The 13,843-nt window shown below is 50.9% G+C and overlaps 1 long non-coding RNA gene across 1 annotated transcript; it reads left to right on the top strand.

Moving 5' to 3' along the window:
* The first annotated feature begins 10,457 nt into the window (after nucleotides 1-10,457).
* LOC137457047 (uncharacterized) lies at nucleotides 10,458-13,504 on the top strand. The gene is made up of 4 exons (XR_010991205.1): nucleotides 10,458-10,636; nucleotides 10,761-10,917; nucleotides 12,281-12,442; nucleotides 12,536-13,504. It is a non-coding gene; the product is annotated as an uncharacterized lncRNA (long non-coding RNA).
* The last annotated feature ends 339 nt before the right edge of the window (nucleotides 13,505-13,843 follow it).

Genomic DNA, 13,843 nt, shown 5'->3' with positions numbered 1-13,843 from the left:
GGGAGGTTCCTCCTATGTTTGACACCCTGTTGATGTTTGAGCGTGTGGGTGAGAGCAGGCACGGCAGAGACGTAGAAAGTAGCTACGAAGCGAGCGGGAGTCCCGATCTGCAGTTCCACGTCTTCGCGAGGAGCGTGGCCAGAGACGGACGAAGCGAAAGTTGTGAATGGGTGTGTGGCTAGTAATTGTATGTGTAGGACTGGTCAGTAAAGAGAGAGCATTTTCTTTCCCTAGACAGATGTCGGCTCCGTCAAGCCCGGCTACTTTAGACTGGGCTCGGCCGGGCTCAGTTCCCCTCGGCGGCTCCGTTGAGGTTGGCTCTCTGCTCGGCTTTTTGGATGTCCTTCGGTTCCCCTCCAGGTAAGTCCAAGCCTCTTCTGCTCTCTGGGGTTCTTCTGTATCAACCTAGAAGGTTTGAAATGCCTGTATGTTCTTGGAGGGGATTATGACCCCTAGTAGGCCAGCTAACCCTGACCCCTCTACTCCAGCTCCACGGCCCTCTTGTTTAAGAGGTGTGGAAGTGTGGTATTCATCTGCCCGAAAAGGGGCTTCGAAACGAGCTCCACGGGGTTGCGGAATACGTAAGCTTGCAGCGTGTCTGTCTAATATGCAAGGAACGCTTTTTCCTTTGCGTGCGTTGTAGGGTTTTTAAGTATTCTCTGACTTGGGCGTGTCTGGTTTTCTGTCTTTTATTAGAATGGAAAGCCTTCTGAACAGAAGCTGGCTAAGCTCCTTCCCACGCTCAGCGGTAACAAACCGTGTTGCCGCCGAACTCTGTAAACTGAAAGCGTTGCCGCTGAACTCTGTAAGCGGACTGTGCTGCCGCCGAACTCTGTAAGCTGAAAGTGTTGCTGCCGAACTCTGTAAGCTGAAAGTGTTGCTGCCGAACTCTGTAAGCTGAAAGTGTTGCTGCCGAACTCTGTAAGCGGACAGCGTTGCTGTTGAACTCTGTAAGCGGACTGTGTTGCCGCCGAACTCTGTAAGTGGACTGTGTGGCAGTTGAACTCTGTAAACTGACAGTGTCGCCGCTGAACTCTGTAAACAGACTGTGTCGCCGCTGAACTCTGTAAACAGACTGTGTCGCCGCTGAACTCTGTAAACAGACTGTGTTGCCGTTGTACTCTGTAAAGTGAAAGTGTTGCCGTTGTACTCTGTAAAGTGAAAGTGTTGCCGCTGAACTCTGTAAAGTGAAAGTGTTGCCGCTGAACTCTGTAAAGTGAAAGTGTTGCCGCTGAACTCTGTAAACGGTCTGTGTTGCTGCTGAAACCTGTAAACTCATGGTGTTGCTGTTGAACCCTGTGAACTGACAGTGTTGCCGCTGAACCTTGTAAACTGACAGTGTTGGTCCTAAAGCCTGTGTCCCTTAGGGACGTAATGAATTGTAGGATGGCTTGTGTGGAGGCAGGGGAGGTTCCTGCTATGGTTGACACCCTGTTGATGCTTTGAGCGTGCGAGTGAGAGCGGGCACGACTGAGACGTAGAAAATAGCTACGAAGCGAGCGGGAGTCCTGATCTGTGGTTCCACGTCTTCGCGAGGAGCGTGGCCAGAGATGGACGAAGCGAAAGTTGTCAACGGGCGTGTGGCTAGTAATTGTATGTGTAGGACCGGTCAGTAAAGAGAGACAATTTTCTTTCCCTAGAAGGATGGTGGCTCCGTCAAGCCTGGCTACTTTAGACCGGGCTCGGTGGGGCTTGGTGGTGCCAAGCTCTGCCAAGGTTGGCTCTTTGCTCAGCTTTTTTGATGTCCTTGGGTTCCCCTCCAGGTAAGTCCATGCCTCTGCTGCTCTCTGGGGTTCTTCTGTATCAACCTGGAATGTTTGAAATGCCTGCATGGTCTTGGAGGGGATTAAGACCCCTAGGAGGCCAGGTCACCCTGACCCCTCTCCTCTAGCTCTCTTGTTTAACGAGGTGTAGAAGTGTGGTATTCATGTGTCTGAAAAGAGGCTTTGAAATGAGCTACACGGGGTTCTGGAATACGTAAGCTTACAGCGTGTCCGTGTCATACACAAGGAGTGCTTTTTCCTTTGCGTGTGTTGTAGGGTTATTAAATATTTACTGATTTGGGCGTGTCTGTTTTTCTTTCTTTTATTAGACTGGAAAGCCTTCCGAACAGAAGCTGTCTGAGCTCCTTCCCATGCACAGCGGTAACAAACTGTGTTGCTGCCGAACGCTGTAAACTCACTGTGGGGCTGCCGAACGCTGTAAGCTAACAAACTGTGGGGCTGCCGAACTCTGTGTCCCTTAGGGATGTAATGAATTGTAGGATGGCTTGTGTGGAGGCAGGGGAGGTTCCTCCTATGTTTGACACCCTGTTGATGTTTGAGCGTGTGGGTGAGAGCAGGCACGGCAGAGACGTAGAAAGTAGCTACGAAGCGAGCGGGAGTCCCGATCTGCGGTTCCACGTCTTTGCGAGGAGCGTGGCCAGAGACGGACGAAGCGAAAGTTGTCAATGGGAACGTGTGCAAGACTGAGACATAGAAAATAGCTACGAAGTGAGCGGGAGTCCCGATCTGCAGTTCCACATCTTCGTGAGGAGCGTGGCCAGAGACGGACGAAGCGAAAGTTGTGAATGGGTGTGTGGCTAGTAATTGTATGCGTAGGACTGGTCAGTAAAGAGAGAGCATTTTCTTTCCCTAGAAGGATGTCGGCGCCGTCAAGCCCGGCTACTTTAGACTGGGCTCGGCCGGGCTCAGTTCCCCTCGGCGGCTCCGTTGAGGTCGGCTCTCTGCTCGGCTTTTTGGATGTCCTTGGGTTCCCCTCCAGGTAAGTCCAAGCCTCTTCTGCTCTCTGGGGTTCTTCTGTATCAACCTAGAAGGTTTGAAATGCCTGTATGTTCTTGGAGGGGATTATGACCTCTAGTAGGCCAGCTAACCCTGACCCCTCTCCTCCAACTCCAAGGCCCTCTTGTTTAAGAGGTGTGGAAGTGTGGTATTCATCTGCCCGAAAAGGGGCTTTGAAACGAGCTCCACGGGGTTGCGGAATACGTAAGCTTGCAGCATGTCTGTCTAATATGCAAGGAACGCTTTTTCCTTTGCATGCGTTGTAGGGTTATTAAGTATTCACTGACTTGGGCGTGTCTGGTTTTCTGTCTTTTATTAGAATGGAAAACCATCTGAACAGAAGCTGGCTAAGCTCCTTCCCACGCTCAGCGGTAACAAACCGTGTTGCCGCCGAACTCTGTAAACTGAAAGCGTTGCCGCCGAACTTTGTAAGCGGACTGTGCTGCCGCCGAACTCTGTAAGTCTACTGTGTTGCCGCTGAACTCTGTAAGCTGAAAGTGTTGCTGCCGAACTCTGTGAGCGGACAGTGTTGCTGTTGAACTCTGTAAGCGGACTGTGTTGCCGCCAAACTCTGTAAGTGGACTGTGTGGCGGTTGAACTCTGTAAACTGACTGTGTGGCGGTTGAACTCTGTAAACTGACAGTGTCGCCGCTGAACTCTGTAAACTGACAGTGTCGCCGCTGAACTCTGTAAACTGACAGTGTCGCCGCTGAACTCTGTAAACAGACTGTGTCGCCGCTGAACTCTGTAAACAGACTGTGTCGCCGCTGAACTCTGTAAATAGACTGTGTCGCCGTTGTACTCTGTAAAGTGAAAGTGTTGCCGTTGTACTCTGTAAAGTGAAAGTGTTGCCGTTGAACTCTGTAAAGTGAAAGTGTTGCCGCTGAACTCTGTAAAGTGAAAGTGTTGCCGCTGAACTCTGTAAACGGTCTGTGTTGCTGCTGAAACCTGTAAACTCATGGTGTTGCTGTTGAACCCTGTGAACTGACAGTGTTGCCGCTGAACCTTGTAAACTGACAGTGTTGGTCCTAAAGCCTGTGTCCCTTAGGGACGTAATGAATTGTAGGATGGCTTGTGTGGAGGCAGGGGAGGTTCCTGCTATGGTTGACACCCTGTTGATGCTTTGAGCGTGCGAGTGAGAGCGGGCACGACTGAGACGTAGAAAATAGCTACGAAGCGAGCGGGAGTCCTGATCTGTGGTTCCACGTCTTCGCGAGGAGCGTGGCCAGAGATGGACGAAGCGAAAGTTGTCAACGGGCGTGTGGCTAGTAATTGTATGTGTAGGACCGGTCAGTAAAGAGAGACAATTTTCTTTCCCTAGAAGGATGGTGGCTCCGTCAAGCCTGGCTACTTTAGACCGGGCTCGGTGGGGCTTGGTGGTGCCAAGCTGTGCCAAGGTTGGCTCTTTGCTCAACTTTTTTGATGTCCTTGGGTTCCCCTCCAGGTAAGTCCATGCCTCTGCTGCTCTCTGGGGTTCTTCTGTATCAACCTGGAATGTTTGAAATGCCTGCATGGTCTTGGAGGGGATTAAGACCCCTAGGAGGCCAGGTCACCCTGACCCCTCTCCTCTAGCTCTCTTGTTTAACGAGGTGTAGAAGTGTGGTATTCATGTGTCTGAAAAGAGGCTTTGAAATGAGCTACACGGGGTTCTGGAATACGTAAGCTTACAGCGTGTCCGTGTCATACACAAGGAGTGCTTTTTCCTTTGCGTGTGTTGTAGGGTTATTAAATATTTACTGATTTGGGCGTGTCTGTTTTTCTTTCTTTTATTAGACTGGAAAGCCTTCCGAACAGAAGCTGTCTGAGCTCCTTCCCATGCACAGCGGTAACAAACTGTGTTGCTGCCGAACGCTGTAAACTCACTGTGGGGCTGCCGAACGCTGTAAGCTAACAAACTGTGGGGCTGCCGAACTCTGTGTCCCTTAGGGATGTAATGAATTGTAGGATGGCTTGTGTGGAGGCAGGGGAGGTTCCTCCTATGTTTGACACCCTGTTGATGTTTGAGCGTGTGGGTGAGAGCAGGCACGGCAGAGACGTAGAAAGTAGCTACGAAGCGAGCGGGAGTCCCGATCTGCGGTTCCACGTCTTTGCGAGGAGCGTGGCCAGAGACGGACGAAGCGAAAGTTGTCAATGGGAACGTGTGCAAGACTGAGACATAGAAAATAGCTACGAAGTGAGCGGGAGTCCCGATCTGCAGTTCCACATCTTCGTGAGGAGCGTGGCCAGAGACGGACGAAGCGAAAGTTGTGAATGGGTGTGTGGCTAGTAATTGTATGCGTAGGACTGGTCAGTAAAGAGAGAGCATTTTCTTTCCCTAGAAGGATGTCGGCTCCGTCAAGCCCGGCTACTTTAGACTGGGCTCGGCCGGGCTCAGTTCCCCTCGGCGGCTCCGTTGAGGTCGGCTCTCTGCTCGGCTTTTTGGATGTCCTTGGGTTCCCCTCCAGGTAAGTCCAAGCCTCTTCTGCTCTCTGGGATTCTTCTGTATCAACCTAGAAGGTTTGAAATGCCTGTATGTTCTTGGAGGGGATTATGACCTCTAGTAGGCCAGCTAACCCTGACCCCTCTCCTCCAACTCCAAGGCCCTCTTGTTTAAGAGGTGTGGAAGTGTGGTATTCATCTGCCCGAAAAGGGGCTTTGAAACGAGCTCCACGGGGTTGCGGAATACGTAAGCTTGCAGCATGTCTGTCTAATATGCAAGGAACGCTTTTTCCTTTGCATGCGTTGTAGGGTTATTAAGTATTCACTGACTTGGGCGTGTCTGGTTTTCTGTCTTTTATTAGAATGGAAAACCATCTGAACAGAAGCTGGCTAAGCTCCTTCCCACGCTCAGCGGTAACAAACCGTGTTGCCGCCGAACTCTGTAAACTGAAAGCGTTGCCGCCGAACTTTGTAAGCGGACTGTGCTGCCGCCGAACTCTGTAAGTCTACTGTGTTGCCGCTGAACTCTGTAAGCTGAAAGTGTTGCTGCCGAACTCTGTGAGCGGACAGTGTTGCTGTTGAACTCTGTAAGCGGACTGTGTTGCCGCCAAACTCTGTAAGTGGACTGTGTGGCGGTTGAACTCTGTAAACTGACTGTGTGGCGGTTGAACTCTGTAAACTGACAGTGTCGCCGCTGAACTCTGTAAACTGACAGTGTCGCCGCTGAACTCTGTAAACTGACAGTGTCGCCGCTGAACTCTGTAAACAGACTGTGTCGCCGCTGAACTCTGTAAACAGACTGTGTCGCCGCTGAACTCTGTAAACAGACTGTGTCGCCGTTGTACTCTGTAAAGTGAAAGTGTTGCCGTTGTACTCTGTAAAGTGAAAGTGTTGCCGTTGAACTCTGTAAAGTGAAAGTGTTGCCGCTGAACTCTGTAAAGTGAAAGTGTTGCCGCTGAACTCTGTAAACGGTCTGTGTTGCTGCTGAAACCTGTAAACTCATGGTGTTGCTGTTGAACCCTGTGAACTGACAGTGTTGCCGCTGAACCTTGTAAACTGACAGTGTTGGTCCTAAAGCCTGTGTCCCTTAGGGACGTAATGAATTGTAGGATGGCTTGTGTGGAGGCAGGGGAGGTTCCTGCTATGGTTGACACCCTGTTGATGCTTTGAGCGTGCGAGTGAGAGCGGGCACGACTGAGACGTAGAAAATAGCTACGAAGCGAGCGGGAGTCCTGATCTGTGGTTCCACGTCTTCGCGAGGAGCGTGGCCAGAGATGGACGAAGCGAAAGTTGTCAACGGGCGTGTGGCTAGTAATTGTATGTGTAGGACCGGTCAGTAAAGAGAGACAATTTTCTTTCCCTAGAAGGATGGTGGCTCCGTCAAGCCTGGCTACTTTAGACCGGGCTCGGTGGGGCTTGGTGGTGCCAAGCTGTGCCAAGGTTGGCTCTTTGCTCAACTTTTTTGATGTCCTTGGGTTCCCCTCCAGGTAAGTCCATGCCTCTGCTGCTCTCTGGGGTTCTTCTGTATCAACCTGGAATGTTTGAAATGCCTGCATGGTCTTGGAGGGGATTAAGACCCCTAGGAGGCCAGGTCACCCTGACCCCTCTCCTCTAGCTCTCTTGTTTAACGAGGTGTAGAAGTGTGGTATTCATGTGTCTGAAAAGAGGCTTTGAAATGAGCTACACGGGGTTCTGGAATACGTAAGCTTACAGCGTGTCCGTGTCATACACAAGGAGTGCTTTTTCCTTTGCGTGTGTTGTAGGGTTATTAAATATTTACTGATTTGGGCGTGTCTGTTTTTCTTTCTTTTATTAGACTGGAAAGCCTTCCGAACAGAAGCTGTCTGAGCTCCTTCCCATGCACAGCGGTAACAAACTGTGTTGCTGCCGAACGCTGTAAACTCACTGTGGGGCTGCCGAACGCTGTAAGCTAACAAACTGTGGGGCTGCCGAACTCTGTGTCCCTTAGGGATGTAATGAATTGTAGGATGGCTTGTGTGGAGGCAGGGGAGGTTCCTCCTATGTTTGACACCCTGTTGATGTTTGAGCGTGTGGGTGAGAGCAGGCACGGCAGAGACGTAGAAAGTAGCTACGAAGCGAGCGGGAGTCCCGATCTGCGGTTCCACGTCTTTGCGAGGAGCGTGGCCAGAGACGGACGAAGCGAAAGTTGTCAATGGGAACGTGTGCAAGACTGAGACATAGAAAATAGCTACGAAGTGAGCGGGAGTCCCGATCTGCAGTTCCACGTCTTCGTGAGGAGCGTGGCCAGAGACGGACGAAGCGAAAGTTGTGAATGGGTGTGTGGCTAGTAATTGTATGCGTAGGACTGGTCAGTAAAGAGAGAGCATTTTCTTTCCCTAGAAGGATGTCGGCTCCGTCAAGCCCGGCTACTTTAGACTGGGCTCGGCCGGGCTCAGTTCCCCTCGGCGGCTCCGTTGAGGTCGGCTCTCTGCTCGGCTTTTTGGATGTCCTTGGGTTCCCCTCCAGGTAAGTCCAAGCCTCTTCTGCTCTCTGGGATTCTTCTGTATCAACCTAGAAGGTTTGAAATGCCTGTATGTTCTTGGAGGGGATTATGACCTCTAGTAGGCCAGCTAACCCTGACCCCTCTCCTCCAACTCCAAGGCCCTCTTGTTTAAGAGGTGTGGAAGTGTGGTATTCATCTGCCCGAAAAGGGGCTTTGAAACGAGCTCCACGGGGTTGCGGAATACGTAAGCTTGCAGCATGTCTGTCTAATATGCAAGGAACGCTTTTTCCTTTGCATGCGTTGTAGGGTTATTAAGTATTCACTGACTTGGGCGTGTCTGGTTTTCTGTCTTTTATTAGAATGGAAAACCATCTGAACAGAAGCTGGCTAAGCTCCTTCCCACGCTCAGCGGTAACAAACCGTGTTGCCGCCGAACTCTGTAAACTGAAAGCGTTGCCGCCGAACTCTGTAAGTCTACTGTGTTGCCGCCGAACTCTGTAAACTGAAAGCGTTGCCACTGAACTTTGTAAGCGGACTGTGCTGCCGCCGAACTCTGTAAGTCTACTGTGTTGCCGCTGAACTCTGTAAGCTGAAAGTGTTGCTGCCGAACTCTGTGAGCGGACAGTGTTGCTGTTGAACTCTGTAAGCGGACTGTGTTGCCGCCAAACTCTGTAAGTGGACTGTGTGGCGGTTGAACTCTGTAAACTGACTGTGTGGCGGTTGAACTCTGTAAACTGACAGTGTCGCCGCTGAACTCTGTAAACTGACAGTGTCGCCGCTGAACTCTGTAAACTGACAGTGTCGCCGCTGAACTCTGTAAACTGACAGTGTCGCCGCTGAACTCTGTAAACTGACAGTGTCGCCGCTGAACTCTGTAAACAGACTGTGTCGCCGCTGAACTCTGTAAAGTGAAAGTGTTGCCGCTGAACTCTGTAAACGGTCTGTGTTGCTGCTGAAACCTGTAAACTCATGGTGTTGCTGTTGAACCCTGTGAACTGACAGTGTTGCCACTGAACCTTGTAAACTGACTGTGTTGGTCCTAAAGCCTGTGTCCCTTAGGGACGTAATGAATTGTAGGATGGCTTGTGTGGAGGCAGGGGAGGTTCCTCCTATGTTTGACACTCTGTTGATGCTTTGAGCGTGCGAGTGAGAGCGGGCACGACTGAGACGTAGAAAATAGCTACGAAGCGAGCGGGAGTCCCGATCTGCGGTTCCACGTCTTCGCAAGGAGCGTGGCCAGAGACGGACAAAGCGAAAGGTGTCAATGGGAGCACGGCCAGTCACGGAATCTGCAGCATTAGTCCTTGTTGCACTTCATTGTGGTTTGGTGTAGGATGCGTATATGGTTTCTAGTACTAATAAACTAAGAAACAAAAGCAGGGCAAGGAAGTAGCAACATCCTTCTGAAAACAAATGAAGGAAGGTCCCCTGCCTAAGGGAAGAACATGGCATATTTCTAAACTGTGTGTTGTAGTATGTGCAATTTGTTTTTACATGCTAGAAGCCTTTGCAGGTAAGTGAGGAGAAGGACAGGGGTGCTAGCTAAAGCTTTCTAAATGCCCAGTAATAGCATTTGTGAGTATGGAGGTAGGGAGGAGAGATTATTCAGGCGGAGATTAGGGGAAGGGGCGGATGGGCAAAGGGGTGGATGGGCAACTTAGGGTCCGGGTGAGGATTGCGTTTGGGGTCGGGGTTAACGATAGTGTGGTGGTCAGGGGGTTTAGGGTTTGCGTCGTGGACAGCACCAGGGTGAGGGTGCAGGGGCCGGCAGACGTAGGGTTAGGGGGTTGGGGTTAGGGGGTTAGGGTTAGGGGTGGTGGCAAAGGGGGTGGCAAAGAGACTTCCCTTGTTTCCAGTGTGGAAAACCCCTTGTTTGTCCCCTGACCCCAGAAGCTTCTCACAGGGGCTGTGTTCCTCACTAACAGCAAGGCTGCGCTCGGCCCCTGGGGATGCTGCAACCGTAGCAGAGAAGCTGTGTTCCTGGCAGTTCTCTCTCCACCTGGATCAGGATGAAGGTGCAGGCCATTGCTCTGCAGCTAGGCACTGCTGAGAGCTGCAGCTGGTACCCAGATCAAAGACAGCTTTGTCTCTAAGGCCAGTGCTGCCGTGCCGCGGCGTGTGCCGCCCCGGGGGAGCTAATTTCTGCAGCCTAACTGCGCTGAATGCTCGAAAATTCTTAGGGGAAGAGCGGAGAGCGGAGAGCTTGACTCGAGCGTCGCTATGGATCCAGCGCCTACGCCCTAGCCCGGCTCTGCTCGCGCCAGGGGGGCAGCGTCCCGGTGGTCGCTATGGATACGGCGCCTGCGCCGCAGCGGGTCCGGTCCCGCGCACGCGCCCTCCTCGCGGGCTGCGCCCCGCTTTTCTGGCCGGGGGGGCGGGCGCCGTGCAGAGCAGCTTTGGAGCCGGACCGGTCGCGGAGAGCCCTGATTCGGCGCATGATGCCGTTCTGTGCCCCAGGGTGCCTGCGAACCGCCGTCCTTTGGCGGGGCAAGGGGTCCTGGCGCATTCGGGGAGCTTGCAGTGCGGTTTCCGGTGTCGCTGCCGGCCCGGGACTCCCAGGTGTGTTCCTTCTGGCGTCTGAAGGTGGTCTGGGGCCATCGGCAGGGCTTTTGGGGGTGACGGAGGAGGTCTGGGGGCACCTAAAAGGGTCTGGGGATATGTAAAGTTCTGGTGGGGCCATCTGAAAGGATCAAGGGTCGTGGAGAGGCAGCTGGGCACCTCCGACGGACCCTTTGGGAGGTCTCTGCAGGCTCCCGTGGGAGCTAGGGGTGTCTCGGGGTGGGTTTGGGTTTGGGTTTGTGCTGCAAACAGCGTTGATAATGCAGGGACGTTTTAATTCCCACTGAGCGCATTGCATATTCAGCAAGGATTTTCTAATTTAGCAAGACTATGTCACATGCTCAGCCAGAAGACTGGAGGGCAGGTTGGCCGGTGGACTACTCTCCAGGACTGGATTGACCTCACTCAGCTGATGGTGAGCAATAGCCTTAATTTCCATTCCTTATCCTCCTTAGGACTTCTGCTATTGTTATTATTGCTCTTATTATTGGTATTACTATTATTCCTACCCCTGAGTTTTCTCACTTTCCCCCTTCCAGTTGTCTTCCCCCCACATCCTGCTGTGTGATGCTTGTTTGCTAGCTGGCGAGTGCCCTCAGGGCTGTGCCGGCCACAGAGCCTGCTTGTGTCATCTGCCTTAGGCACACTCATGTGAATCCAGCATTCAGAGAGGCGCTGCCTGTTGGAAAGATAAAGGTGAGCCAATTCAGTCCTAGCAATGTGATGTCTGCAGGTAGCCAGCAGCTTGGCATGTTCTCCTGAGCTCAGAGCCAGACAGCAGGATGTCTCATCTAGGCTCAGAAACTCAGGTGCTAAGAGTGACCTGTGGTAAAAGCTGTGAACAATTGAATTGACATGTCAGTAGGGTTTGGACACAGGGTCGTGGAAGTCTCAGTGGGACAGACGCTCCAGTTTCGGAAGCCTGTATTTCATGTTGCAAGGAGGTTGTTCTACAGCTGAACACAGCTGTGTGTGTACAGCCGTGAAGTGCAAACCAAATGATTTCCCGAGCTCATCTGAATCCCAGAGCTCATGAAATTCAGGCCTGCCTTCCTGTAGTGTTGGATCTCTCAAGGGGAAAAGTGAAGAGGAGGAGAACTCTTTAGCTTTCTCTCTCTTTTCTTTCCCTCGATACACTTTGTCTTGCTTGGCTTTGAATCACAACTGTGACGTTCGGTTAGGTGGTGAATGTGTACTAGGTGGTACGACACCAAAAGAAGGAAAAAAGAACAGGAATAATTTGCGTTATAGATGACTCCAGGTAAAAGTTTTTGGTAACAGTTTTATTGGCACTAAAAGATCATAAAAAGGGAATAAAGTGCAATAAAAGGCAAGCAAAGCAGCGCGCTGGGCTTGAGAGGGGACAAAACTCCACCTCCACAGCAGCCTTACAATAGTTTTCTTCATCTTCTATAGTTACATCATCTACATAAGCAAACTTATGCTAAACAGAAGGCAGGCATGTGATAATGAGTCTTAGAGTAGGCGGTCAAATCCCTTCTCCCCACATTCGGGTGGTAAGGGTCAATGTATCCATTTTCTCACGTGCACAATTTTGCAGGCTTCTTATCTGAAGAAAACAAATTCCTAGGTCTGAATGTTTATCTTTAAGATAAGCTCCGCCTCAGCCGTGATGTCTCCAACTAACCAGACAGTATCCTTGCAAGTCTGCAAGATATGTTTCTTTCCCTTTGCTCTCAAAACAGGCCTCACAAGATCCTGACCCTTAATCCCAAGGCACTCTAAGTCTTATAATTTTAAACATAGATCACCAGTATATTCATCACAATTTGTCATAAAACCCCCACAATTCCAGTAGGATTTCAAGTTCCTGCTTGATAATATAAAGCAGTCTGTGCTTTGTTGGTTGTTTTAGTTTCCTTGCTGTGCTGCAAAGATTTTGATAGGAATTTCTAGGTATTAACTACAGCCAGGGCAATCCTTCAAGTGCCCTAGGAATGCAGTGAAAACCTTTTGAGAATTGTTCCTGCTCTGTTACTCCTCAAGCTATGAGCAGACACACAGACAGTTGTTAACAGACTTTCTTTGATCATTCCAGGTCTGGTGTGCTGGGACTGGCAGGATTTTCCTGAGCTGTCCACGTACAGTTTCTGTTGACACTCTTCAGCTCGTACATCCGGTTTGCTGACAGAGGGTGTGGGGTTTGTGGGGCCCGGCAGCGAGAGTTTTCCAAAGAGGAGCTCTTAAGGGCAGCTCCAAGGTTAGGTTTGGATTCTCCTGGAGTCGCACACAGAACGAGTCTCACGATTCCAGTGGTCTAATTTTATAGCTGCATTTTCTTCTCTCTGCCTAGGTGAGAGAATGACCTCACTAAAGAAGAGAGATAGCCTGAGCTCTACAGGAACCTTGAACCCAAGCAGCCAGTGCCTTCTGTGAGTACAAGCTGTTCTTGTTCAACGTGGAACTAGTTGAGAGCTGAAGCCAGACCACACCTTAATTCCCGCAGCTTCCTCTTCTGCAGATTAAACAGTCCCAGTTCCTTCAGCCACTCCTCATAAGACTTGTTATCCAGACCCTTCACCAGCTTTGTGGCCCTTCTCTGGGGACACTCTCTCACCTCTGTGTGCTGGGGAACACCACTTCTGCCGGGCCAGCCACCAGCTGGGTTTAACTCTGTTCCCCACTGCTCTTGGGGCCCAGCCATCCATCCTGTTCTGCTGTCCAGCAGTCCCTTTGAAAAAAAATCCATCTGAAAAAAGAAGTAGCAGAGAAGGAAAGTTGAAGCTGCAAAGATTGCAGTCCCCTCAGTTGTTGAGGATTGTTTTGAGCAAGAGGGGCCTTGGGTCCCAGGAACGCCTGTGCAATTCAGGCCTTGAAGAATTCTCTGTGATAATATAGTGGCGGAGTAAGAGATGTGAGAAAGTGCTGATTGCTTGGTATGCTGAAGTCCAGCTGCCTCTGAGATGGGAGGCAAGCAAGATAAGGAGGAGGCGAGATCTGGGGAAGAGAGCAATTAGACCGGATAGAAGAATTCCACCGAGTTGTGAAAACAATGATGTAACCTTTTAGAGAGCAACCAATAGTATGTTGCCAAGTGGGCATAATTATAGCAGACTGTATATAAGATGTGTCTGATGCTCAATAAAGTTGGATTCCGCTGATCAAATTGGTCGAATAAGCGGCCCCTTCTTGCGGCACTCAGTTCTTGTGGTACTCTCTGTGAGATCCTAAGCCACCTGAACTGAGCCGGTCAGGCAGCCAAGCTAGTGCAGCAGTGTCTTCTGGAGAGTTGATAGGAGCCAGTTCTGTGGGGTTTGTTGAAGTGAGCGGCCAGTCGTTCTACATGAACAGTTGTCTTAGTGCTAGCAAGTAGGAGGCTCTGAAGTGTGGTACTTTGAGAGCTCCATGCATACTTGCCCTTCAGGAGGAGCCAGCTCTTTCATTGAAGCTAGTGCTTTCACGCCAAAAGAAGGGAACTCTTCTTAGTCCACAGAGCACATGGGCAGGGGAAAATGTCTGTAGCTGGTGAGATGGCCTGTGCTACAGTCCATCTTCTTCATCTCCTCCTTACTCCTTCAAGTCTCATTCCCCATTTTCTTTTCAGAGAAACTTGCTAGGGAAAGCGTTAAAGTCCTGCCTTACAGCGACCAGCAGGAAATCT

This window comes from Melanerpes formicivorus, unplaced genomic scaffold (assembly GCF_026170545.1).
Source record: "Melanerpes formicivorus ecotype bairdi unplaced genomic scaffold, bMelFor1.0.p_v2 SCAF_158, whole genome shotgun sequence".
Taxonomy (NCBI): domain Eukaryota; kingdom Metazoa; phylum Chordata; class Aves; order Piciformes; family Picidae; genus Melanerpes; species Melanerpes formicivorus.
Note: the sequence above shows the minus strand (reverse complement) of the source record. Positions and strands in the feature narration are given on the sequence as shown.